Source organism: Gallus gallus, chromosome 3 (assembly GCF_016699485.2).
Source record: "Gallus gallus isolate bGalGal1 chromosome 3, bGalGal1.mat.broiler.GRCg7b, whole genome shotgun sequence".
In the NCBI taxonomy this organism is placed as follows: Eukaryota; Metazoa; Chordata; class Aves; order Galliformes; family Phasianidae; genus Gallus; species Gallus gallus.
The window spans coordinates 56,167,175-56,194,850 of NC_052534.1; the positions used below are offsets into that span (position 1 = coordinate 56,167,175).

Here is a 27,676-nt window from a genome sequence, read left to right on the forward strand (position 1 = left end):
TGCATTCCCAGAGCTATCACAACCATTTCACATTTTGAGTCAATGTGATTTACAAGTAATACAGAGATATGACTAATAAGTACAAGAAGGAGAGGGTACTTTTTGAAGAAAAAAAAAAGGGTTGCTTATAAGATTTGGATCGGTCACAGTTTCCTAATTAGAGATCAAATTCAATGCCAAATAAATATTTTAGTGGATTCCGATCTTGCATTCAAAGAGGGTTTGATGGAACTTTGATCCCTAGAATTGTGCAAGGCAGTGACTTCGCCCCACCTCAGGGCCTCTTCACATTTCCCTGGCTGTGGGACTGGGTCTCACAGGTCATGACAGGCCCTAAAGGTATGAACCTTTCACCAGGCTGCTCTAATGGTGCCTCAGCACAGCACAGCCCAACTGTGTCAGAAAACTAGCTCAGCTGCTTTTAGCTCCTTTGTTAGTTCTTCTTCTAAACTACAAACCATTGGAAAAAATAATTTCTCAGATCCAAACTGACATGCATGTACAAGAAATTTAAATTAAATTTAAATTTATAAACCCCTATCAGATGCTTTCATCAACTCGTGTTTTTCTATTTATTTTCTTCAGAATGCACCTGAGGAAATTCCACAAAATCCCATAGCTCATAAGGGAAAATAAACTGTCCTCTGAATTATACTTCACAGTTCTCTCTTACATGTTTGAGGGCTTGTCTGTTAAAGAAAGGGAGATAAATAAAAACATCATTAGTTAAATAATTTTCTTAATAGGTGACATTATTTATTAGCTGAAAATGCTGTCTAATGAGTCTGTTTCTACCATTGGGCTCAATGAAATTTTCTCTGTTCTCACTTATATTTCATTGCCAGTGGATATTTTAAAAGAATATGATAATTTGATTTAAAACAAAGAAATAAAATCCTGAACATTACAAGATGTACATTCAGTTCAAGGGACAAATTACATGAAAAGAGTTTTGATACATTTTCTAAGGCAAAGCTGTCACATAACACATTCTATGAGGCATTACAGGTAAAAATAATTTTAAACAATGTTTTTCTGACCACATTTTCTAGGTCTCCAGCCAGGATCAGTGCTCAGTGATGGGTACAAATAGGATCCCAACACTGAAATTTTAAATCCCATTTTTCTCCTTATGGCTGTACAAAATCAGCTGTAGTATAATCTTCAACATTGATTTTATTACCAAATAAGCAGTTTATTTAAATAAGTAAAGGAGATAACTACAGTTATATGAAAGCCAGGAAGTTAAATTTTTGAAGCAGATCTTGAAAGCAAGGAGGGAAATGAGAGTCTGAAATATTGAGAATTTTTGACTTGAACTTCTGATCAGCAGGTGACGCTTTCTACCATTTCCATCCTTATGGGTTCAAAGACACTTATAAAGAGTGTTAGCAGTTTATAACTCTTTGTAAGGCTTCAGTCTAGGTAATATCCAGTTTAAGCAAACAAAACTCTATCCATCTCTCTCTCATTTGCTCAGGCACCTTGCATTTCCTGTACCAAGCACTCCTTTTCAGCTTTTGTCCCGTTTCTGCAAGATGACCAGCTCCCTTCTCTCTTCACCCTCTGCATATGCAGAAACATGTTCTACAACATGACACATATTCAGAAATGACAGTGCAAGGTGTGACATTTTTTAAATAAAGTATGGGCTGTATACTTTCTTTAACCTACTGGTTTGAAAGCTGACTGGCACCTACACAATTGGAGGTGCAACCCCACCACCAGAAAACTAGAGCAAAGTCAAACTTTAGAACTAAAGCAGAGATTCCTAAGCTGCTGTATAGAAACCATTTAGAGGCAGTGCTCTCATGCTGGGGCAGGCAAAAGGAGGAGCAGCATCAACAGAGCCTGACCTTTCTAGGCAAAAAGCTAGGACTCCTGCTGTTTATTTGTGCCTGGAGCAAGGCCTAATGTGGTAGAGGAAGTGCTTGTTACATGAGAGAAAAGATGGTGTTTTGCTTCTGACTCGGGAGACACAGCAATTAAGGAATAGCCGACACACCCTGGAATAGCAAGCAATCTCTTTCAGCTATCACTTTAATGGATCAGCAAAAAAAAAAAAATCAGCATTTTAGCTGAGGCCCCTCCCCTTATTAAGATTCATACAGGGGTAATAGCATAAAATTCAGTTGTCTTTTTTTTTTTTTTCAAATAAACTTCCTGTGCCACTTGGTAAATTTATATGTGCATTAAAAATGAACTTGTACAAATAAGAAATTACAGCAGAAAAAAAGAAAAAGAAAGCTTGTGCAGTAATTCCACTAAGTGAAGCTAAAGTAAAGGTACATTTAGGACCAAATGAAGTTTGTCTTTCATACGTTCAGAGAAGACAACCACATTAGATAGAAACGATTTTAATTGTGCAAAAGCTTTGAAAAGAAGCCTTAAGTAAAACTTCATGTAATTCATGCAGTTTTACTACATTAAGGCATAAGATATTACAGTTATAGACATTTCAGACAGACATCGAGCCTAGCCGGGTCATTTAACCTGGCCTTTTGGAGATGCTCCCACACAAATGTCCCTTGAAAGTTTGGGTAAAAGCAAAGTTAATGATTACTGATTTTGGTACAAAGATTTTATATCTCCTTTTGTACAGTTACATTCATGCTTGAGTCACCAATGCGTTAGTAAAGAACCTGTACTCTGAAAGTACGCTTGAGCCATGCTAACTGCACATTCATTAGATGACACAGTAACTTCTGGGCAGGTTAGCATTCCACGTTTTGTGTGTGCAACTTTTGCTAAAAGCATTCTTTAGAAACACAGCTCTAATAATATTTTAATATAATTAATCTGTTACACATTTTCTGTCTTTAGGCTAAGACCTTTGTGCTTTTCTCATAATGCTTCCAATATGTTTGTATCAAATATGGTGCTGATAAATTCATTCCTCTGAATGTCTATGTTATTCTTTGCATCAAAGGAGAAGTTGCATGGAAGCTTCCATTTTTTTCCTTTGTTTGTGTTGGCAGCTTTACCAGTGGGAATTTCAAAGAATTTCACAGCCTGGCAGAAGGAGGAAGTGACATCTCTATATCCCTAAATTATTCAGCTTTCAGCAGCTTGCCCCTTTTTCTGCTGTGCTACACTACACTCTTTTATTCCTTTTTCCTTCAGTGACAGCCTACTGCTTAACCAAAACACAGGATTCCCTCTTTGTAATTTTATAAAGTATAGCCTTTGCTTTAAGTCTAAGTTCAGCTTTAAGTCCTCTGCCCCTCAGAAAAGGGTGTAGAGACATATTTTGTTCTCTAGAAGAGCTCATCAGTTTGGTGTGGGATGCACTGCCATAACCAAGAGTCTTCTGGATTCCACAGACAGCTTTATCGATTATCCTTGTGTTTAACCATTCACCTGCTAAACTTGACAAGATTTTTAAGTTTGTAGAATGGCTTAAAATTCTTTACTGCTTCATAAGCAAGAATCCCGTAGTATTTTTCAAACATGCAGATTTAAAATTAAAAATACAATTCTATTCATGTCCACTTATGACAATACTCTACTGCAGTGCAAATTTAAAACTATTCATGATATTCTACCCAAATTTTGCCTGACTCTGTATTTCACCAGTTATTTCTATGTATAAAGTTTTAATTCACTGAATCCAGTTTTCTTCAATTAGACTTGCAATGCCACTATAGTTAATGGTATTTCACTGTTGTGAGAGCAAAATTTGGACCAGGATACAGATTTCAACACCACTCTACTCAAAAATATAATGTTTCAGAGGTTTTACTGCAACTTCAAAGGTAGATCAACTTACAAGCAACTAGTGCTGGAGAGCATACATCCTCCATCATCATAACCAATTTTTCAACATCAGCACAAGCATTAGGAAGAATTACTTGGTTTACAAATCATGATCTCCTTTTCTGGAGGACAGAAATGCAGTAAGCTGCTTCTGCCCACTATGTGAATTTGTGTAAGTGAAGAATAAAATATTACAAATCACAATATTTCATTTTCATAATTCAGAAGCTTTTGTGAAGTCATCTTTCTGTCACCATCATGAGATATTAGTTATGAAGTGCTTCAAAATGGTTAACAAAAAATAAGAAATAGCAATAATTAAGCTTATTGTTTTGTAGCTATCAACTTATTACTTCCCTAAAAAACACACCTTTAATAACATATATTACTGACTAAACATGGAACTTAGCATACTGCTTCTCTAGCAGGACTTTTAACTATTTCCAGTAGTTAAATAGAACATTGACAAAATTGAGAACAAAATGTAAAAGTTTCTCTGACTTTTTCTGTAGAGAAGGAAGTGAACTGAAATACACACAAAATGAAAGAATTTGAGGCAATCCTAGTTGCTTGTGCAGGTAAACAAAACTTCTGTCCAAACTGGAAACCAAGCACTAAGCCTTAATGGAATACAGGCAAAAAGTAATAATGGTATTTCCTTGCAGTATGCCAAAGCAATTCATCTTAGCTTTGAAGGTGGTGTAGTGATTCTGGTCATTGGCAAAGTACAGATAATGCCTTTTCATCTCTCTCAGACAGACACAACTTACTTTGGCCATTTTTAGAACACAATAAAGTGTTTTGGAGATCCATATTTAAGCAAGGTATTTATTTTAAGTTGTGGATTTCTATGCCTGCGAGAGACAAACTGTAAAAAGGCCCATATATGTGGTTAAACTTCTTCACATGTGAATCATTTCATCAACTTTAATAAGATTACCCAGTGTAAAGTTGGGCATACATGTAAATGACTGCTCAACTTGCACTGGAACATGGCTGTTACATTGCCGCATGATATTTCAGGTCTATTCTGTTTTCTGTATTTGTAATTCTTTACTGATCTAAAAACAAAAAAGTCATACTGTAATGCAATTAGAAATGAGGTTTACTCAGTACCCATATTTCTAGAGAGCTACAAATACATTGAAATATTATTAAAATTTTTAAATAGCGCACAAAAATATTGCTCCATAGATTTGAAACAACTCACACACATTCAGTCAAAATGAATCCACTATAAATGTCATCAATTTTAGCTAGAATTCAAGGAACTATTAGAAAAATACTAAGAAATCTTTGAAATATCTTGTGCTGTACAGTAGAGAGGGGAAATATGCAGGCTAGTAACTAAAACAGCAAACCAAACTAAAGCACTGTTACTACACTACAAGAAAACTTCTGTCACATATTCAGAGTGCATGACATAATTGGCTGCCAAAGCCATGTATGCGAAGTTCTTTCCAATTTGGTCCAAAGAGTCACATCTGGACAGAGGCAGAGCCTAATCAAATAGTACCCTGTTACTAAATATAGCCACAGTTTTGCTTTCTGTCCATGCTGTGAGCATCCAAGCACTACATTAAAAACATTGAGGAATAAAAGAAAGCTTCAAGCATGTAATTAAAAAAAAATTAAATGAATGCCTACTCAGAAGGGCAGGGTAGAAAGAAAAGGAGTTAAAAGTAAAGTGCTTCTCGCACAATCTACTTGAGAGCAGAGCGGAGACAAATTGGCAGCAGAAGAGGGAATCATTTTTCCCAGTGAGCGCTGCACTCCAGAGCTGGCTGGCAGCTCAGTTTGGAAGATATCAACCATGGTATCTCTGCCTTCAGACTCTGTTACGAATTAGGTTACCAGATGAGATCTTTGGGTTACACAGTAACCAACAACATATTTCTGGAAGTGAGCATTACCAATTATTATAAATGTAAATACAGGAGTACTCTCCATTCTTCACTGAAGTTACGGAATAACCTGCCAGTACAAGGAGTTCAGTCCCCCTTCTTTAGAGTTTTTTTTTCTGTGTGAAATACACGTCTTTATCTAGCCAAAGAAAAAATACCTAATAGTTGTGGATGGTCTCTTGTTCTGTGAAATAATCTAAGTCATACAAAACGCAGGCTTTAGCCTCTGTTCTCTCTAGTGGCAGTGAATTCCAAATCTTTATTATGTGTTGCTAGAAAAATATTCATTTTATTAGTTTGAAATACATTTCAATTTCTCTCAATACTCCCTAAATTGCAGCACTTGACTTACAGTCCCTTTCCTACTCATTACTGCATAGGCTTTTTTGGACTCATCTGTCAACTCTGTTTTCCTCAGTCCATAAAGAAGGGTTGGGTTTCTAAATGTCTTTATTAATTTCTATTTCCCATATCTAATTTCTTCAATTCTTCCAAACCCACAGCAGGTTGAACAAATAGAATTGAATTCACAAGGAATATTTCCAGTGCTGCCTCTCAGAGGGAGGAAAGACTGGGAGAGCCTCAACACTGCACACGGGGTAATCTTAATGTAGATTTTGAGTGAAGTCCCATTTTAGGGAACTACAACACAACTTTACTCCTCTTACTTTTTTTGAATTGTTAACAGAAATAAACAGTCCATTTCAGGAAGTCACTCAGCACAGAGACTCTTCCACAAGGAAACTTGGCAGACCAAATCCCAGTTTGCTGTTGCAGAGGCCAGATCTCTTCACCAGCTGACTTCTAACTTGGGTGCCTCAACATGGAGTTAGGTGGCATGAACCTGACCATGGTTGCTTCAAAATTTGCACGGATTTTTATGCTTGAAGCTGTGCAGAGAACTCTCCTTTTATTGTACCTAAACAGATGAAGAGACTTGTAGACTAGCCAAAGATTTAAGAAGCCCAACACTGGAGCCTTAAAGTTGACATTTTTCAGTTAAAATCTAAACTTCTGGTTTCTAAAATAAGATTTCCCATATAGATAGAACTGGAGTTATGACCACAGATTACTAGGTTAAGTTCTGCAAGCTCAGAGGGAAATGTTGCTTCAGAGTTGCTGTTAGAACACAAGTAGGACCTGAAGACGCATCCAGTTTAAGAATAAACTAAGAAAATCATAGAGGAATTCTGGCACCATAGGAAGCTTGTAAAAGCTGTTATCTCAACAACATGCTGAAAATCATTTATAGGCATCATAGAACGGCCTGGCTTGAAAAGGACCTCAAAGATCATGTAGTTTCAACTCCCCTGCTATGTGCAGGGTCACCAGCCACTAGACCAGGCTGCCCACAGCCACATCCAGACTGACCTTGAATGCCTCCAGGGATAGGGCATCCACAACCTCCTTGGGCAACCTGTTCCAGTGTGTCACCACCCTGAGTGAAAAAAACTTCCTCCAATATCTAACCTAAATCTCCCGTCTTAGTTTAAAATCATTCTCCTTGTCCTATCATTATCAACCCATGTAAACAGTCATTCTCCCACCTTTCTAAAACTGAGTGAATAGGATTATTTTAAATAGTGGTATTGAGTCATTAAATGTATAAATGAGAAGTTATATTTTAATCTCAGGTAAATAGAAAGAAAAACTTTTAAGTATAACTCAAGATAAAAAAGCTGAACTGCAGAATAACATACCCTATATTGTAAAACAATGGCTTATAAAAATGGAGAAAATCTTGTCTGTTTTTCTCATAAATATTTTGAATTTACCTGCAAAGAAATGAGTTTCTAGATACTGTTTCAGTTTTCTTAGAAATAGAAATCAAGTTTTTATAATTTAATTTTTATGTTAGAATTAAGTAACGAAAAAAAACCAGTAAATTTTCACTTTTCAAAGCCATGAATAACAAGGTAAGAAAAGTTGAGTTCTACTGGCGATAAGAATTTTTGAAGGTTTTTTTTTTTAGAGGCCAGCAATTAATTCCATTTGATACATCTTTAAATTCTTCTGTATACTTTTCCACACCTTAACGTGCCCAACCAGTGTTGAAAAATGTGTCCCATTGCAATGGCTTGTTGATTGTTCACTCTAATTGTGACTCAATTCTCTTGTATAATAAATTCTTTAGACATGCGTTTCAGTAATTTTATGTTTTCAAACTGCTTAACGTAGTTTTATTTCAATGACAAATTCAATGCTGTTTTTCTGCATTTGGGTGGAATTTTGATTTGGATTCTAACTGCAGAGTGATCCAAATAATGAGTTATAATTTAAATTTCTACAAAAGAATAAGATATATTTATTTTTAACCAAATGTAAACTGAGATTCAGGAGCTGCCTTTGCCCCTAGAACAACTTTTAAAGTCACTTATTTCCTGAAATACTTGTTTCTCAGAAGTCATGTAAGACAAGTCCACATGTAGTGATTATACTGTCAGTAACAATGAAGGTTTCTAAAGAAAACACATTTTCAAACGCTAATAAAAACCAAGATAACAACTTTATATTTGCTGGCTGGTTTGAATCAGCATTATAACTGATGAATAAAAATCACCTAGACTTAAAGCAGCCAACTCTAAGAAGAAGAATGACTTGAATTAATTCTAAGAAATCTTGAAAAAGACTTATTCTGCAGGCCTGTTTTTTCATTACCGACATCAAGAGCAGATCTATCCTATTTCATAGACCAGACTCAGCATTCTGAGTTTTTATTTTTAGTTTTATTTTTGGTTTCTTCAATCTCAGGCCATCAAAATAGGTCTTATGACTGAAGAGAGTCAACCTAGAATTATAATCGGGGAAATTTAGATCCACATTAATTCACAAATTTAAAATTACATTATTGTATGAATTACTGTCAAATTTAAATTATTAAAAACATTTTAGCTTGTAATTGTGTTGCTAATAAACTGAGTGGCCAGGAGAGAGGCTAAACAGGAAATAAAACTAAAAGGAGCATATATTAATAAATTAGTTATCCACTCCTTTAGTATCTTATACCTTCTTCTGGCTCGTTGGTATGTAAATTAAATGACCAAAACTAATTTACATTCACATCAGAAAGCGAGTGGAAATCTAGATTGGCTGAACTTACAAATTCCAATTTCTTGGCAAGTTCGATATCTCGCCTTAGATCTCCTTATCCATTTATACATAAGGAAATGTGGATAAACCAATTATAAGACAGACACAGACCCAATCAGATCAAAAAGAGATCAGTATGCAAGAGTGATAAGCTTAATGAAAACATGGTTTCAAGTGGGATATTTTAAACTTAGTAGGAATTGACTAGGCGTTTGGAACACTGAAAACAGTATAAAGAGGCAAGTCCAGATGCGCAAGGCTTATGTGCACCTACAAACTGTGGGGAACAGACATTTTTAAGCAGTTAAGGACAGGCTAAGTTAATGGCCTAGGTGTTGTTTTAATTTGAGCCAATGCTACTAGTGATCTGTATAGTATTAGGGCTGTCCTATTCAGAAGACTACCAGAATGTTCTAGAAAGTTGTACTCTTACAGGTTGATCATGTCCAACTGGACATGGTTTAATTTTGCAACCAATGATATTAAATATTTGTCCAGATCTCAATATGCACATTCTGAAGGAATGCGGTGGCATGTTAAGTATATAAGGACTAGCCAGTATTACCCTTCAGTATGTCATCTGTTGAATGCATCTAGGAGAAGCTGAACATGAAAAGCTTTAAAATAAATCCAAAGATCAGTGAAACCTTGCAAAAATTCTCATTCAAAGCTAGAAATGATTTGGCTCAGCAGACAACTTTGCAAATACACACACCCTCAAAAACAGATTTCCTAACATCTGCCACAGCCCCATGCCAGAAGCACATTCTCTTTTCTAACTGGGTAGTAATATTTTTACTTGCAGCTGTTGAACAAAATATTCTACATAGGCTATTGAATAATAAATCCTTTGAACACATCTATGTGTGTGTGTGAGAAATAGTGTCTCCTTTTGAATGTTTCCAGTCTGTGTTATAATGCTCAGCTCTTTCCAAAGCCTACAGCAGTTACTTGGAAGACTTCTCTATGCATCAGTTCATTTTGGATCAGCTCCTGAAGAACACCACTGACTTAGAGTCTGACTGCAATGCAGAGATGTATGTAGAAACTCACCTAACACAGGTCAATAAACCTGGCTGCTAATAGTGGAACATTTTGCTCTGCACATATTGTCCAGCATTTCAATAGAACACAGTGACAACGTGGATAGACTGGCCAGCACCATGGAAGTTACTGCCGCTTACACCTGTGGTAAGGCACGAAGTATTCTGTTTGGAGGCACATGCAGATCCCAAATGAATATGCTCTGTCCTAGAAGTGTGGGTCACACAGTGTTCACAGAATTGAAGCAGGGACACACAAGTGACATTGGATAAAATCTGTTCACTTCAGTCAGGCTGAATCGAGTCAGCAGGGATTACCTTGATACAGCAGAAGTCAGAGGCAAAGCTGAGGGGAAACTCTGGAGTGAAGATGGGGCATGAAGCCAGATCCTGTGGAACTTCTCAGGGAGACTCAGTTACAGGACTGGAAACCACAAAGGTGAATTTCATTACTAAGTAGCAGGGAAGAAATGCAGATAAGTAAGCAGGACATGCTTTGCTAGCACATTCTGTGATGTGCTTGGGAGATCACAGTATGGCACTATACTCAAGAATCTCCTCAGACACAATCCAGTTTTTTCCCCATCAAAAAAGAGTCTTCATTTTCTAACCAAGTCTCAGGCAACAGAAAGCTTCTAAGCTCATACACATATAAGGATATTCATTTCTGTGAAAGGCATAAGGGAAAGCAACCATCATCTGTTCTGGTATTAGTACTAATTATGAGTTACTACAACAAATGGTACTGGGCCATTTGCAAGTCTTTAAGAACATATGAGATCTGTGCAAGATGACAAGAAGTGCAATGAGATCAATATCCCCCTTTTAGCAGATACTAAAAAAAGTAAGCAGACGGGAAAAGCATGTAATAACAAAGTAGTAAAACAGCGATGTTTACCCAAAGTACTCTCTAGTTCTCCAGCAGTTGTTGAACTCTGTTGTGGCTCTGGGCAGCCTGGTCTAGTGGTTGGCAACCCTGCCCATAGCAGAGGGGGTTGAAACTAAATGATCATTATGATCCTTTTCAAGCCACGCCATTCTATGATTCTATGAACTAGTCAATGAACACTAACCAAGGGAATTTGCCAGCTAATTGTGGAATCTCTAAACTTTAAGTGTTTTGTATGTAGGTTTTTTCCCCATGATGCTGTTGAATTCCTTCTTGGCCCTTCTATTCCTTGTTTCCAATTCTAATTCTTTCTCTTCTCATAAAAATCTTGGAGGTCCTTAGAAGAATGCTCCTGACTTTTGGAAATTCACGAAGAGGATGATTAGCCAGATCTCCATCTCCTGAGCTATTTCTAAAACAAGTATGTTAATTCTTTACTGCATTGCTTAACATTGCATAAAAGAGGAATTGGTGGGGTAAGAGCCTTATTGGATATTAGCTCATTTTGAATCACATATACCAAAGTAAATATTATATGCTGTATACAATGAGAAACTGGTAAAATCATGATACAACAAATCTCAAATCTTCTGATTTAGTAAAAATACAGAAAGGAAATAAGTCAAAAATCAGGCATGCTCTAAGTTCCAGTGATTTTTCTTCATCAACTTTGTATTTCACTTTTAAAGTAAGCCCAATATGTTTGTTTCTGCAATTAAACTTTTACCAAAAAAATACATATGGCATACTGTAATCATTTTTTAACGTTCATAACATACTGTTATCCTGTACCATAAGGTTAACAAACAATCCAGGCACCCTGTGTTACACAAACAGTAACAAGGACTAAGAATCTACAGAAAGCTGACGGAGTGAAAACCACCCTCTCCAAAAACCTCAGTACCTGTGAATAGTTATGATGCACATACAATTCCTATTACAAGTAATTTTCAGCTGTGCTAAAGTGATAGTAAGTCATTTCAACCTATGTTTTCTAGATGTTTCTACTCTTACAACTCTTTGTTACAAGCAATATGATACCATTATAAGGTCCATATACTGTAACTGTACGTTTATATGTGCTTAGGAGGGAAGAAGAAACAGAATCACTTCCTATTTAATAACTAGAAGCATAGAGATCTTGAATAAAATCTTTTTACATTCTAGGAAACCCACAGTTAGCATTTACCTGTGCAGGTTTGTAAGAGGAAAAGCTTACAGAAAAGTGGTATATGAATTCCTGACCACCTCCAGTCAGCACTACCAATAAAACTGTGAAATGCTTGTAAGAGAAGTGCTGTATGCCATTGAAGAATATGATAGTTGACAGAACCAGTGTTCTTGGATAAGAGACTCAAATTTGACACACTACCAGAGCTTAAGTTTGGGCACTGTAGAAACAGATGGCAAAATCCTATCAATTTCACCTGAGATAAAATCTTACTTTGAGTCTTTTGGTTTTTCATACCTTTTATCTCTGCCTCTGATGCCAGCAGTCTCCCTTCAGTGACTGATTGCTGTTATGCTCCTTCACCATTACATCTAGATCGAGCTGGAAAGAGATGTTCTTATGAAAAGAGCCTTGAATCCAGCCTGTAGTGGCTGCAGAAGAATGAATTCCTTCAACTTACAGACAATTCTCACATCTGATGAGGCCAAGCATGGGCTGTGCAGTCAGATGAGCAGCCTAACGGTAGCCTACAAAAATTACACTTGTTCTAAAGCTTCTGAATGTAGAAGTTTGTCACTGATACTTTTCAGCATTGACAGCTCTTGTGCTAACTTTCGTCTTGTTCTTTCTGAACTAAAATAATTTTTCAGCAATGAAGGGAAAGAAAATATTCATGGAATGCTGAAACTAAAACAAATGACTGCTTCTTCAAAACAAATACAGCTGGCAGGTAGAATGCACGGCCCAGGAGGCCAAAGAAATAATCACTCTGTGAGCAACGAGTAATCAGCCTCAGCCTTGTGAAGCTAGTTTGCATTTGGCAAGTGAGAGCACAGAGGTATTCTGCTTGCTGATGGAGATAAAGGCAGAAGGGTTCAGTCCATGTGTAAGACGATTGTGGAAAAAGCTCACAGTATTTGTGGCTGGTGCTCAAAAGAATTATTTCTCCTGTGCCAGCCATACTTCCCAGATGAATTTATATTATGGCCAAGTCACAGAAGTCCTTATAAAAAGCACTCATAATACAAACGCTAATGCAATTCACATGAAGTTGGATGTTACAGCAGAACACAAAAGATGCTGTATGTGTGTGAGCACATGCGTGTGTAAAAGCATTGGTGTAATACCACTGATGATCTGAAGAGTTGCACGTATCAGGCACTGTCTTAAAATCTACAGTACTTATCTCTAAAATATACATTAAAAATTAACTCTATTCTCATGCCTGCAAAGAAAAGTTAGCTTCTGGAATAATGAAAATGAATGGTTATGTAATGACTGAATTAAATTAAATATTAAAACATCAACAGTTACTCCAAGTATAAGGATAAATATTCTAAGTTTGAAACAGACACCAAACTCATCACAACAATAGCAACGGTGGTAGTGTTAAAAAAAAAGAAAGAAAGAAAAAAAGCCTCTAACTACTACAGCTTCATGAAAGCACTGCTGTTTTAAAGTAGGTCCTTTCTCAGAATGGGAGCAGACACAGCTTCCATTTATTATTTATGGTACCTTGTGCCTATGTCAGCTCCTGATTAATAATTAAAATTAATCTCATTAAGGCAGATTTCATTACAGCATAATTTAATTAAATGATGAATTGGCTCCCAGATGTCACCACTTGTGCCATCTTTTAAAAGATGCGGATAATGACACAGATTTATGAGGGTTTAGTCCTAACTTGAGAAACTGTATTTCTTAACTGATTTCTACCAATTTTTCACAAGCAAGGCACACTGACTGAAATATAATTTAGATAAGGTGAGACAGGGACCTGTTGTGCATTGGTGTATGGCAGGAGAAAGGATGAGGTCAGCTTCAAATTTGGTAAAAAGTTCACTAAATGCTATACTTACGAGAACTCCACGTATCAGTATTTTAAGAAGCTGCTCAGTATCACAAAGCAGCTGAGATAGCCACAAAAAAAATATTTCAGATAGGTTTACAGAAAATTTCTTTGAAATTCCAAAGTCAATGTCTAGAGATTTAAAAGAACCAATGACAGATGAATGAACAGAAAAAATGTCCCTGGTATCAGGAGAAGATGAACCTGGCTGTACTACATTTTCTGTTCCCCTTTCCATAATGCTATGCAAGTTTTCTCTTGCTTGTTAATAACAAAAAGAAAAAAAACAGCCCACCACAAACAAAACACCACAACAAAACTGGATTACCAATGAAAGCTTCAAAGAATGAAAGTGAGAAATTCAGTAGGCAGTGGAATATCAACTATGAGTGAATGAGTATTATTAAAACAAGGCTAGAGAGAGTGAGCTAATTATTAGTGTTATCTTAAGACAGAAAACAAACAAAACAAAGAGCAGAGAGGAAACCAAGTAGTAATAAGGTACTGTAACACAAAGGCTCAGAACAATAAAGCATTTTCTCTAGCATTTCTCCAGTACACTGTATCTTATTGACAGGTTGTGTTCCACAAAACCACACTGAATTTTTTTAAATTATGTCAGCATAAGAAAAAAATGAAAAAGTATTAAGCTGAATTATAAGAGTACACCATGTCAATGTGTACATTTGTAGGCTAATGGTGCTATTTTTAGGCATTTGCCAACTTCCAAGCTGCTGCATATTACTGCTTTCACAAAACACAGTTTCTTGTAACAAAAGGACAACATATGTTGAAGTTCTCAATAACAAACAACACTGGGATACATCAGGCCGAGAAAAGAATGCATAGCCAAAGTCTCCATTCTGTTCACACCAAAGACTACTCCCAAAGATGCAAGTTCTCATTCAGCATGGAGAAGTTCTATACAGATTGTAGAATCACAGAATATCCCAAGTTGGAAGGGACCTTAAGCTTAAACCCTAATTCTTTTTCTGGGCTACAGATATGCTACATGAAATTTCAAGGTAGTGCCAAAGAAGTTTGTAGTATTCTGCCCCATGAGAAATGCTGAACAGATGAAACAGGCTTGGTTGTTAAGCTGATGTTTACCAGCTAGATCAGTAATCCAGTTCTTTCTCTGTGTCTTGGATTCTCAACTAGGAGCCACCAAGCCAGTTGGCAGTATGTCTTTGTTTTATGATTGGGAGTGAGTTCTGCAATATCATGGTAAAAGGATGGCATGCAACAGATATACCCATATGCAAGTTCTCAGTCTGCCTGACATACAGCAAGAAAATTAACAAAGAGGGTGCTCAATTCCCACATCTCAGGGGAATGCAAAAAAAAAAACTGAACTGAAGGCAGACACAGACAAACGTACTTCCTTCATCACCCACCAAGTGCTTTAGATCTACAAGTAAGGTTATAGTAGAGTTTACTGCCAGAAACTTAGGGCTGAGCACAATACAAAAAAGTGAGAAAGGTACCAAGAGTGAGACTAGTACATGTAAATATCTGAAATTGCACTCAAAACCCCCCACTCATTAGCAGCGTCATAGCTCTGTGTTATAGCTCTCCTTCTACACAAAACCAGAAGTGTCTCATATTGAAAGGACTGACAGCTCTTCTCTCACTTTTTTTTTTAAACCACCATTATCCATTTTTGAAATTAAATGATTTGGAAGCCAATCATAGTTATTTTATGTTTAGCTATGGAGAACACTAAAGACACCAACATCTAGCTACGCACAATGCTGATTGTCATTATTACGCTCAAATGATTGCCTGGAGGTCAGTGTCTTCACAGATCTAGGGTTGACCTCCATACTTAACATGGACATCCACATTCTCCTTACAGACAGAGAGACAAAAGCAGGTGTTTTTAGGATAAATTTTTCTCACTGAAAAGCAATGTCTAAAACAAGTCAGACTGAACTCCAAGCTGACAGAGTAAACATCTTAGACACCAACAACTTCACTGTAGAATTCTAGAATTAGGTGAGACAAACCTGTTTTCTATGACAAGAGTACTTACTTTCTAAGCCACAATTGCAGATTTTCCTTTCCTGGTAATGATTTGATTTTAGAGTTCAATTTTATCTTTGTATTCAGTTCCCTGTTATGTGACAACTAGGTTCATACATTGGTCCCACCAAAAGTGAGGCATTACTTTCAGAGCAGCCCTCATAAGACAGGTATTTGCTACTATTGCTATTTACTACTCCATTAAATATAAGGTGTACTTTGCCCCTGCATCCTTTCATTTCTTGCTTCTTCTTTCACTAACTAATAGAAAACTATTTTCTGGTGATTTCTGTCTTAATTTAAGATATATTTCCTGCAAAGTCCATGTTTTTGAAAAAAATAAACTTTTAACTGCCAAATCTCAAAAACTTCCCATTTTGGACATGCAGTGTGTTTGTGAATGGAAAGATGCACTTAAAATAATCAATACCTGACATTAGTTGGGACAAAGAGTTGGCAGCCACTTCTGTAAGGATCATGATATCATTTGCAGAAACACCAGAGATGCACACCAGTGACTCTGCTTTGATCACTCCAACAACTGAAGAAAATACATAACTACTCATTGGAAAAAAACACTACTGTGCAATTTAGGAAGTCATATATATGTATATATACATATATTATATATACACATCTTAATATATGTTTTTATACATATGTATATACAGAAACATCCAGGTTTTCCTGTGCACCCATTCTAACCCTCTTTAGCATCTGCAAAATTTATGTCAGTCCTTTAAAACAGTATAACTATTCTCCCAACAAAAAACAAACAAAAAACCCACATTTCAAATGTGAAATACAAAAAAAAAACTGTCCATTTTTGTCAGTTCTAAACTTCCACTGTAAGTTGTAATAAATTCTTCACATAAAATGATTTTTATTATTCTGAAGCAGTGGCTTCATTTATATTAAGTCCTTTAATGTTTCATAGTCAGATGAGGATATTCTGCAATGAATTTACAACAGCTATCATTTAGATGTAGGCAACATACACTATAAGGGAAGATACTCTATTTCCTTGTGTGTAAGCTATAGAATCATGAAATTCTCAGTGCTGGTTATACACACAAGATGGTTATGCACAGGAAGAAACTGAATTCCCTTCCAAACATCCAACTGCTTCTTTCCACCAGAGTAGAGAGAAGGTGAGAAGGGAGCAACAAAAAGACATCTCCTTTAACAGCTGCTTTGCTCTGCTTCCACATCTATGTGGATTATCTGAATACTTACAGTCAGAAAGCAAACTATTTTATATCCTTTAAAAAAAAGGGTGTGGGCTATTTGGGTAAAAATGCACCATGGCATGCTATAATTCAAAGTCTGAATATCCTGTAGAAGCTATGTTTTTTCATTACTTTTCTACCTTGAGTTGTGATTTCCAATAAAACTACAGCCCCCAAATAGCAACCTGAAAAGTAATGTTATCTTACCGCTGTTAAGAAAAAATTCCAATAAGCACGCCTCTCCAATTGAAATCTATCCTCAGAATAGCTATGATATTTGTAAGCAATCATCTTTTGAGATTTCTCTGCTGAAAAACTACCTCCAGTGATTGACAAAAGCTCAGGTATTATCTTATTTTCTGGAACTCCACAGATGTATTCCCTCTAAAATTTTGCAGAGTGTTGAGTAGGGAGGAACTTCTTAACTGTTCTTCTGGTTTCAGTATCTTATTGATGACTTTAAAAGTGGTTTTACAGAAAACATAAAAAGTGAAGGGAAACTCCAGAAAATGTTATCTGGTAGTTAAAGCTGATGCCTTTCACTTATCTTAACACGCAGGGCTCAGCATCATGCTTCCAGCCTATTAACTAGCAAGAACACCATTTGTGTACTCCCACTTTGTACCGTGGCATGGTTGCAGGCACATCCAGTTCTTTCATAAGGGAATGTTTCCCTACAAAATATAATTTCAAGAGGGAAGAAAAAAGGAAAAATAAAAATGATATTCTTGCTTAACACCTAGACAGAAAAATACATTACGGAGTGATTGAAAATAAAGATGATAGGAAAATAAAAGATGTACAGATAAGTGACTTGCTATAAGTTATTATTGCCTTCCACATAATTTACTATGAGAAGGAGAAGAACGAACAGCAAAGTTTTCACAAAGTGCATATGAACGCTGTAAACTACAGAACTCGCTTAGCTCAAGCATAGCAGGAAAAAGAAATAGCAGTGGGCATATTGCCAGGTGGTTAGTTAACACCAAGCTCTACACTCACCTGAGAAGACACACCAAGTCATTATCATGGGATTTTATAAATCATAAATCTGTGAAGCTACCTTAAACACAATGGAATGTGTTTCACTACTCCACAGATAGGGGAAAATGCATTAATCCCATTGATTTGAACCTGCTCATAGCACTGGCGTTTTTTGCCTACCAACTCTAGCATCATGAAGTGGCTTGGCTTGAAAAGGACCATAATGATCATTTAGTTTCAGCCCCTCTGCTGTGGGCAGGGTCACCAACCACTAGATCAGGCTGCCCACAGCCACATCCAGCCTGGCCTTGACTGCCTCCAGGGATGGGACATCCACAACCTCCTTGGGCAACTTGTTCCAGTGTGTCACCGCCCTCTGAGTGAAAAACTTCCTCCTAATATCTAACCTAAGCAACAATTAATAGGTTAGTCAATGCTAATATTGTTCTAGATCAAAATAGATGCAATCATTGACGTAATTGTGTAACAGAAGTTATGCTCTAGTCACTAAAGTTGACACAGGCTGAATTTACTTTCTCCCATACGTACCTCCTTCACTCTTGATTCTATCTATACTGGTATTTTTCTGATGAAAAACCCTCACTTCTACGAAAAAACAGTATAGCTGACAATATGCAGAAAACACACAAAGACACAAGAACCAAAGAGTCCATGGTAACCCTGCAATTACTGCTCTTTCCTGCATAGAAAACATCTTATGTTAATGACCAAAAAAAAAAAGGAAGAGATGCCACCTGTAAGTGGTTAGATGCCATTCCTGAAATGTCATCTGAACCACCTGAGTGGTTCCTTGGGCCAGCCAGAAGTTCGCAGCATTGGCTGATGCCTACTACTTCCCATTACTTTATCAGAATACCTTTATTTATTACTCATTCCTTGACCTTGTTCCCATTAGGGAAGTGAGCAATGTTCACCAGTGACAACAGCCAACACTGTTACAGAAATAAGATATACAATGGTTTTCCGCTCATGAACTAGAAATGACAGAGGTGAAAGGGGAAGAGCAAAAAGCATGTGTATCTGTAATTTCGCTCTGTGCTCTCAAACCTTTGTCTATTTATTTGGTGGTGCTGCCTACAGCAGGGGAGTTGAAGCTTGAGAATCACAGAATGCCTTGAGTTGAAAGGGACCTCAAAGATCATCTAGTTTCAACCTCCCATTATAATTAGTTATGAATGGTCTCCTGGAGCTAACTTTATTCCAAACTACATACAGTTATGGAAACGCCACACAAAACAGGCTAGCTTCCTAGCAATCTAGCTTTGAGTGACTTTCTTGAAGTTTATCAACACATCATATAAGTGAAATCATATCCTCATAGATTTGTACCAGTACAATTTAATGCAATTTATCAGCAGACAAAGAAGTTCCCAAATATCTACTAGTTTTTTTTTTTCCTTACAGGCAGAACATAGCTCAGAACTCATTGGATATAATTAAAACAATAATACAACCATATGGATGCAAATATTTTCCCTTAAAATAACTTTTTTTCTTCCACCTATTGAACAATAAAAACACATTTTCATCAACAGTCTTTTACTTATTAAGCAAAGTTACACAAAAGGTCTAAAGACTTTCTTAATTATGAACTATGATAATCCAAAGATTTCAAAGATAGATGAATATTTGTTTCAAAATCTCTATTAAAATTCATGGTGCATAAAATAAAATGCATTTATTAAAATATATGTTATCTGAAGGTGAACTTATAGAACATATGGAAAGTTTATTAAATAAGTGTTGTGTTTCCTTGGGAAGCTTTTTTTCTTAAGAATGTGCTTTCCAGTCAGATTCTTTCAAAAAAAAATTGTCATTTTTACAGGAAGTAAAGATTTTTCCCTTTTTTTTTTTCTTAAACTCAGAGGAGAACTTAGACAATTCTTCTCCATTACCACTGTCTAATTCTAAGGCTACTTTAATTCTTAATGTCTTAATCACTCGTGCTTATTAAATTATTTAAAACGTGCTCTGAACAACAATGAGAAGAAGGATTTTCCTTTGCAGCTAATGAAGCAAAGGAAAGTTAGTTCTTGTTTCACAGAACTGTTAGGGTTGAATGGGCAGCTGAGGACAGATACCTGTAAGTTTTGTTTCAAAATAAGGCATTTTGCCTTATTTTCTTACTTGTAGAAGAGGGAAGTAAAAAGAAAAAAGTAGCAGCAGCAGCAGACTTCCTAATCTTGTTATAAATCTCTCCCCAACAGGAAATCATTATTGTTCCTGATTCAGTTCAATCATGATGTTTCATAATCACCTTCATAGTTAGTAATATTCTGAAAAGTGAGAAATCCAAAGCCCTTTGGTAAATGGCCTAACAAATGGTGGCAACCCGCAGCAGATAAATATAAATATGCAAAGAAAGGGCCAGTGAGCAGTCAGCACAATGATGCTTTGGGTAAAGGCAAAGCAAGTGGATCAGTGATTGTCAACCTTTGAGCAACCTTTCATCTACAGGGCTGGAACACAGCATCCAAATCCATACAATAATAGCTGCTAAGGGGTGGGAAAATATTCTCCATCTTACCTGCCAAAAAAATGTTCTTCTTTAATGATACTGAACACAGAGGTGGTAACATTCAATCAACAGTTAGTATCTTATCCTTGACAGAAAACATCTCACATTATCACATAGAGAACAGGGTGTTGTTTTTTTTTTTTTTCCCCTGCAAGTGGTTTTATTGGTCACAATCCTTTTAAACTTCTCTTCTGCTCCCAGGCAAATTTTCTCTCCAAAGAAAATATCTTTTGCAAGTTTTTTTTTTTTTAATGAAGTATTAAGCATTCTTCTAGAATTAAATAAGAAAAAGCAAACCTGCAATGTTAAGATGTTTCTGTCCATGCAATGCAATAGTTAAACCGGTTACAAACCGTGAAACAGAAAGAAACAATACAACTATGACAGGAGCATAAACACAAAAGACCACAGAATATATATATATTTTTAAAGTAGTTATAGGACTTTAACTGAAGTTTAATGACTTGAATGTAAAAGGCAACTCATCCAAATATCCCTTTTGATGTGTATGTTTCGTAAAATTTTATTACACTGCCAAGTATAAAGGATATTCTATGCTTCATAAATGTAGTGACAACATTTCTTAATTCCTGTGCACATTTTCTATTAAATTCTCAAGAGATATCACAAAGGAAACAATGGAACCTACCAGAATTCTCCTAAATGACAAATACTGAACAAATTACAGAGTACGTTATTTGAATAACCTCCTGAAACTATATATCAAACAAACATTGGAAGGTATTTGAATTTTATGCATATACAACTATTTATGTCATTTATGTCTGGTAAATAGAATAAAATTTGTGATGTTATGATTTGTGACTTTTTTTTAACCTTAGTAGAAAGGCAACAACACTAAATCAGCAATACATTATTACTATGCATTATAGAAATTATCAAGGGTGAAATCAAATTTACTGCAGCTGTAACACTTCCAAAAAAAAAAAAGAAAAAGGAATCTGGGTCATTGCCAAAGAACACATTTCAGGCAGTTGATCACATGATCTTAGAAATAACTAAATTAATTTTGTTGTAAAAATAAAAACGAAACCCCACTAAATATTAAAACCGAAGAGAGGTTTCCAGATTGAGAAGGCTGTCTTTAATTCTTTAACAGTTACAGTGACATCTAGCTTTGTAATATCAAATGCAGATATACTTTCTACCAATTACAACTTGCGTTAATTAAAAAACAAAGGGATTTACTTTATGAATATCATAAATATAAAGCCTGATTCAGCTTACAGGTAAATGCACCTTATCAAAAAGTAAAATCACCTCGAGCAGGAGACTTGCAGAGAGCAGAAACAGGAGGAAAAAAAGTAGTTTGTCTTCTAATATCCACCTCCAGAATGTCCCAAGTGGGACATTACAGCCCACATGCCAGTTACTCTTATGGGCCTCAATTCAGAAAAGCATACCTATTCAGGAAAGCAGTTAATTAAGCACATGCTTATGTACTTTTCTGAATCAGATCCATGGTACCATAGGAAATGGGTATAACAGACATGAAGTGCATGAGTAACTGAGAATTTAGCTCCATAACATAAGCTTTCATTTATGTGCTCTCGTATTTTTAAGATATGATGATGCACTGCTTAAAGCTAAACATGATCAAATGAAGACCTATACATTCTGAGACCCACTAACTGTCTCCTAAAGCTAGTCCACTGCAAAAAATGCTGCACAAGTACTTTTTTTTTTGCATTACTTTATTTTGCAGTAAATTCGTAGCTTTGGGCATATTGACATAATGGTGATAAACTGCAAGTGGCCAAGGGGTTGTTTATTACAGTGGTTTGGAGCTACCAACACATACCTTGCCAGCTGGAAGAAAACAGGGAGTAAGGAAAGAAAGCTCTGTACATGTAAATCACTCACAGAAAAGGCAACCTCAAAGAACATCATTAGTTTTCTTTCACTTGCAGCACTGCAGAGCAAGAACGTTCTATCTGCATTTCTGCTTCCATTCAATCCAGTCCCTGTATGAGTAATCCTTAGCTGAAAAAGATGGTGGCCACCAGCAAGTAAGGTCACTCAGCTGCTGCTTTTAGCAAAGCAGGAAGCTAACTAAGGGCACATGTGGGCCAGACATATTAAGAGCGACTAGCAAGGTCTGAAAAATGCAGTTTTGATAAGCTGTCATTTCTGCATGTGATTAGCAGCCATCAGGAAAACCCTGCGGCTTGCACTGGAGAAATCTAAGTCTAAGAATGGTAATTATGCATATGTATGGAAATACCAGACCCCTTATTTAGTTTCAAATAACTGTTTTCCTAAAAAGGGTTACTTTTTTTTCATCTAGTTCATGCTGATTTTCTATCACTTAAAAATAATATTAAGCTGAGCAAAAGTGTATTACAGCAAAACCATCCAGACCATTACGTTGATAACCACGAAGTTTAAAAATACTCTGCTGAACATAAGAACTTAGATCAAAGACGTAAAGACTAGATTTGGAATCTCCTTCAATACAAAGCAACCATGGTTTTAATATAGAAAAATGAAATATAAATAAAGCTACAGTTTAATTTTTTGGCAATTATTCTTGATGTTGCAGTACTAGTAAGTACACACACTAAATTTTGGATATAACAGACCAGAAGCTACACAAGCTCCCTCAAGATTATATTTTGAAAACAGCTAATTGGACAAAAAACAGAGCCGTAATTTTCAATTACAGAGTTAGTAAATGCACTTCTGCTAGATAGACCTGAAAGTCAATATAGTTAGGCTAACGAGATGCTGCTTTCTACTTGCAGTTATTAAATCACAGAATCACACAGTCTCAAAGAATTGTCTTGAAATACACAAGATTCTTAAACTATGAACCTGCTGGTCAACCCAACTTCGTGTAATGGAAAAGTGTATATAACATGAATGTGCTGTCAGGACAGCAGATGCATCTCAGGAAGTGATGGAGGTTCCCTATCAAGAGACAACAACACGACAAAGAAGTAGGACAGAAGTAGCAGAGGGCTTCAGATTTTGCATACCAAGTAATGTATTGTTACCATATGCTGATTCATGGGTTGTTCCCGTCCTCTGGCCTTCAGAAACAGTATTTCTCATGGCTATATTAATTACAAATACTCCACAGAATAAGCTGGGTAGGATTTCCATATTTATCCACAATTATTTTTAGCTAATTCTAACCATTTCTCTTCACAGTTAGTATACCTGGAATATATAGATACGTGCTGGGTACATGCACACTTCATTACAATCACAATGATGATCAAAAACTTGCCAGTTTTCCTCCCATCCTTAGCCCAATTTTGTTCAGACGATAAAACGTTTCCAGTAGAAGCTACAAAGCACTGGAACACAAAGTGTACACATCTATTAATCCCACTGTTTAGGATCTGTAAAACTTGTTTGTGTTGCCATGTATTTTTTTTCTTTGAATACCACTTTTTTTTTATTCACAGAATTTTCTAGTGAATCAGTAGATATTTAACAGTTTACCAAAATTCAGTATTTCAAAGATAAATATATTTCAGTATTTAAATAGTTTTTTTTTTTCCTATGAGCCTGAAGCAATTCCTTTAAAAAAAGTCTTCAAATCATTTCTGTTGAAATCGAATACATTAAAATATATACACTAATATCAAGCTTGAAGATGAAGACATCCCCTCACATGATATGAGTGAGTTTTCAGTGTTCAAACCAGCTCTTCCCAGTATACAAGCAAAAAAAATATTATGTTACTTGTAAACGGAGCAGGCCACTCCAAGAAAGGGCAGGATCCACTGTAAAACTGTGGAGGTCCTAATTTTAATATATGATTTCTTTTCTTTAAAAGAGAGTTTGCAAATTACTAAAGTCCCTGGGAAGCAATAACTCTTAAGCCAAAAAGAGTTGATTTTAGGCAGTTAGTCTGCTGTTCAGTATATACAATAATATTGTTTTAAGATGACCACGACTACTCAAGAGTCTAGTGTCATACAAATAAAAGCACACTTTAACTGGCAACAGAAACTCATAGTATCTTTTATTCTCAAACAATTTCAAATTGCATACATAAGAATTTAAAATTTTTGAATTTTAATGATTTAAAATGTACTATGCCATGCTAGGCATTGTAAAATTTTTCATAAGATACAGTCAATTCTATACATAATAACAGCCACTGTGGTCACAAGTAGACGACCTCTGCCGACATAATAACAGAGTAAAACTTCCCACATAGTGTACACTTACTGCTTACTAAAAACATTTGTTTTGGACATAGTCTATGTGAAAGCAAGTAATCTACTGAATAATTATAAAAATAGAAGAGCATACATTTGGATAAAAACTTAGTTTTTAGAGTACCTAAATGCTTTCAAAATTCAATGACTTGATTCAGGGCAGAAAATAGATGTCATGATCTACTGGAATTATACTATAAATCTCTTCATAGTGGCACAGATGTTGGATGTTTTTCAAAATGTACTGATTGGAGACAGGATCCAGGATGTGCAGGCATACAATGAGACTACTAACGAACCTTAGACTGCTATTCATCAAAAGCTAGATTCTGGAAAAAAAAAACTGTCATCTCCCAGAGGATTCACTTAAATAAATTTCAACCAAAATGAGCTAGCACTGCGTAAAAAAAAAGTCTACAACAAAACCAAATACCATTTAAACACTACATTGCCACTAGCCTAAACGCATTGTTGAAGCGATTACATTTTTTTCTTCTACATACATGATTTTATTGTACTCTCCTCAAGCAGATAGGGATAGAAAAATTGTTGGCTAGAATATATGCCATAGTGCCAATGTACCACGGTAATTTACATTTCTCTGCACTGAAAAGGCATGTCTTCTTCAGGACAAGCCACTTGTGTGAGTACTAGGCAGAATAAGTACAGCAGTATCTCTTGTGTTCTAGTACATGCTGTCACTAGTATTATGTGTAACAGCTTTGATCAGGCAATTATGAAAGTACAAGATTAAGAAAGGTGATGGGTGGTTGCAAACTCACACAACATCTACTCAATTAAGTATTTTTTCACTGCCAAATAATAATACACACTGTGTAATACTTCTATTGTACTTCATTACACTTTTAGCATTCCCTTTTTATTAACATAGAACAATCTTGTCAGCTCCAGAAATGAAAGAATGATTTATTCTGTCATTTTCTTTCCATTTGGAAGGCAGCTACAGTTTCTCTTTACGTCTAAGATGAATCTTTTCTCCATTTACCCACTTTAATCTGACATCATTAAGTTTACGACTTACAGCGCATTATAACCTCACAGTATGTACAACATGATGTCAAATGGGAAGTCCTGGGATTGAAGCCAAGTTCCAGTGGAGCTTATGGACGTCAACCTCACAAACATAGCTGAGTTTGACCTTAGGTAATTGAGTCATTGTGTTACGTTAATTTAAAAGGACACATTTTATTTCAGGAAAGTAGAAACGTCACATGCATGAGCTTACTGGGTGACATTTACAGATAAGAAGATGGCTTATTTTTTTTTTCTACCTGCACTGAGCTTACGGAATACCAATAAATGGTAAAAAAAAAAAAGCAGAAAGCTGGGTTTACTCTTTATGTAACAGTAACCTCTTTATGTAGCCAAGTGCACAAGCCTCATGACAAGTAGTCATAACAGAAAAAAGATTCCTGCTCAGATCTTCATCACCATCATGAAAACCCTACTCTCACAGACAGACTTGCACACAAATGTGTACTGCCTGCTTTGTAATGTGGCATCTGCTAAATGTAATTTTCCAAAACTAAATTTCAAGAGAAACTACTTACAGTCTCCTGAGAGAAAGATTCTTAAAAGTTACAAGGAAGGATAGATCAATGTTATAAATAAAGCAGCTGGAGATATTCCCTGCACAATCTAGCATGTCTGTGCCCTTAATCAGCTTCTAGATTTTTATAATGATCTGATTGTCTGGGAGAGAGTTTTTTTGTTTATGTTTTCTCTATAAATAGAGAAACCATGCTGTGTACCTGCATCAGCACAAAAGCGCAACAGGCAAGCAAATGGATCTTTAAAGGACTGCATAGTACTGATTATTTTTCCACAGGTTGGGGATGGCTTTTAGGCAGAAAAGGATCCTATGCAAAATACTTCACACTTGTGTTGAAAAAGGACAAAGGATGCCAGTAAGCAGCAGTAGAACAGCAGGAACTGGTTCCACTGTTTGTTTGGTTGTTGTTTTTGTTTGTTTGTTTTGGCCAGCAAAGAGTAGTAAAGGATGGATTAATACTGGGAACAGAACTGGCTAGCTCAAAAAAAATCAGAAGAGTTAACAAATACAGCAAAGTGCAAGCTCACTGTAGTCAAGCTCTAAACTGTGACCCCCAAAACTTAGAAGCCAGCACTGGGTAGTGCTTAGGGCTTGCTATCAATCATGGAAAGTTATTCTACACTCTTACATTCCTGGTAGGTAAGCTACTGACTTTCTATTCCACATCTAATAGTACAATCACTCTGCTTCTCTAAGAATTTTACATTAGCCTCCCTTAGTCAACATCCAGTTTTCAAGTAGTGATCAGTCACAGCACTTCAATGTTTTGCAACAACAGCAGTGCTGAAGAGTACAAAATATGAAAAACAAACATTTGCTTAGCAAAAGCAACAGCAAAAGAGCTGAGTCTGAATTTTTGACTGTGTTCTTCACCACAACAGGCTGTCAGCAGTGAATTTTGCACTACATTGCTCTATGTACTTGATCAGAGTACACTCAGAGTTGTAACCGAACCTGGAAATAACAACGTTTTCCCCCCCATGAATGCGTTCTTCTGTCTTTTACTCACTTCCAACACTGCAATTTCACAAGAAAATCATCTATAATCTACACAATCCTATTTATACTTTCCACTGAAAAATTTCTCAATGAAAATGCAAGTCTTTTAGAAGAATTGAGCTATTATAGATAGTATGAGTACTATAGTAAAAGTAACAAACAACTATGTAATTCAGCCATGGTCTATGTCTGAATTCACAATGAAATAAAATTACATCTTAACAGAACATTATACAGAATATTTATAATACAAAAGTAGGGGCAGAGACACTTCCCATACCTCACATAACATGAGCAAAAAAACTCCATATAAAACTGCCAATCATAGTATCATTCTAACATTATTTCTGGTCTATCCACTCAAATCCTCCCCTTCAGGGGAATTTATGTGTACCCTTGGTACTACAGCCTTTCTTACAAGGAAGATGG

At 36.0% G+C, this 27,676-nt stretch overlaps 1 protein-coding gene across 49 annotated transcripts in view; it reads right to left on the reverse strand.

Moving 5' to 3' along the window:
- Window positions 1–27,676, reverse strand: part of EYA4 (EYA transcriptional coactivator and phosphatase 4) — a 156,760-nt gene that overhangs the window by 95,809 nt on the left and 33,275 nt on the right. For 4 of the 49 annotated variants that reach the window (XM_040696811.2, XM_046938487.1, XM_046938489.1 and 1 more), the window contains one exon: window positions 10,112–10,217. The exons of the other annotated variants lie outside the window; for them this stretch is intronic. The gene's annotated coding sequence lies outside the window, so the exon portion shown is untranslated. The remainder of the gene's footprint in view (window positions 1–10,111; window positions 10,218–27,676) is intronic. 49 annotated transcript variants of the gene reach the window in all.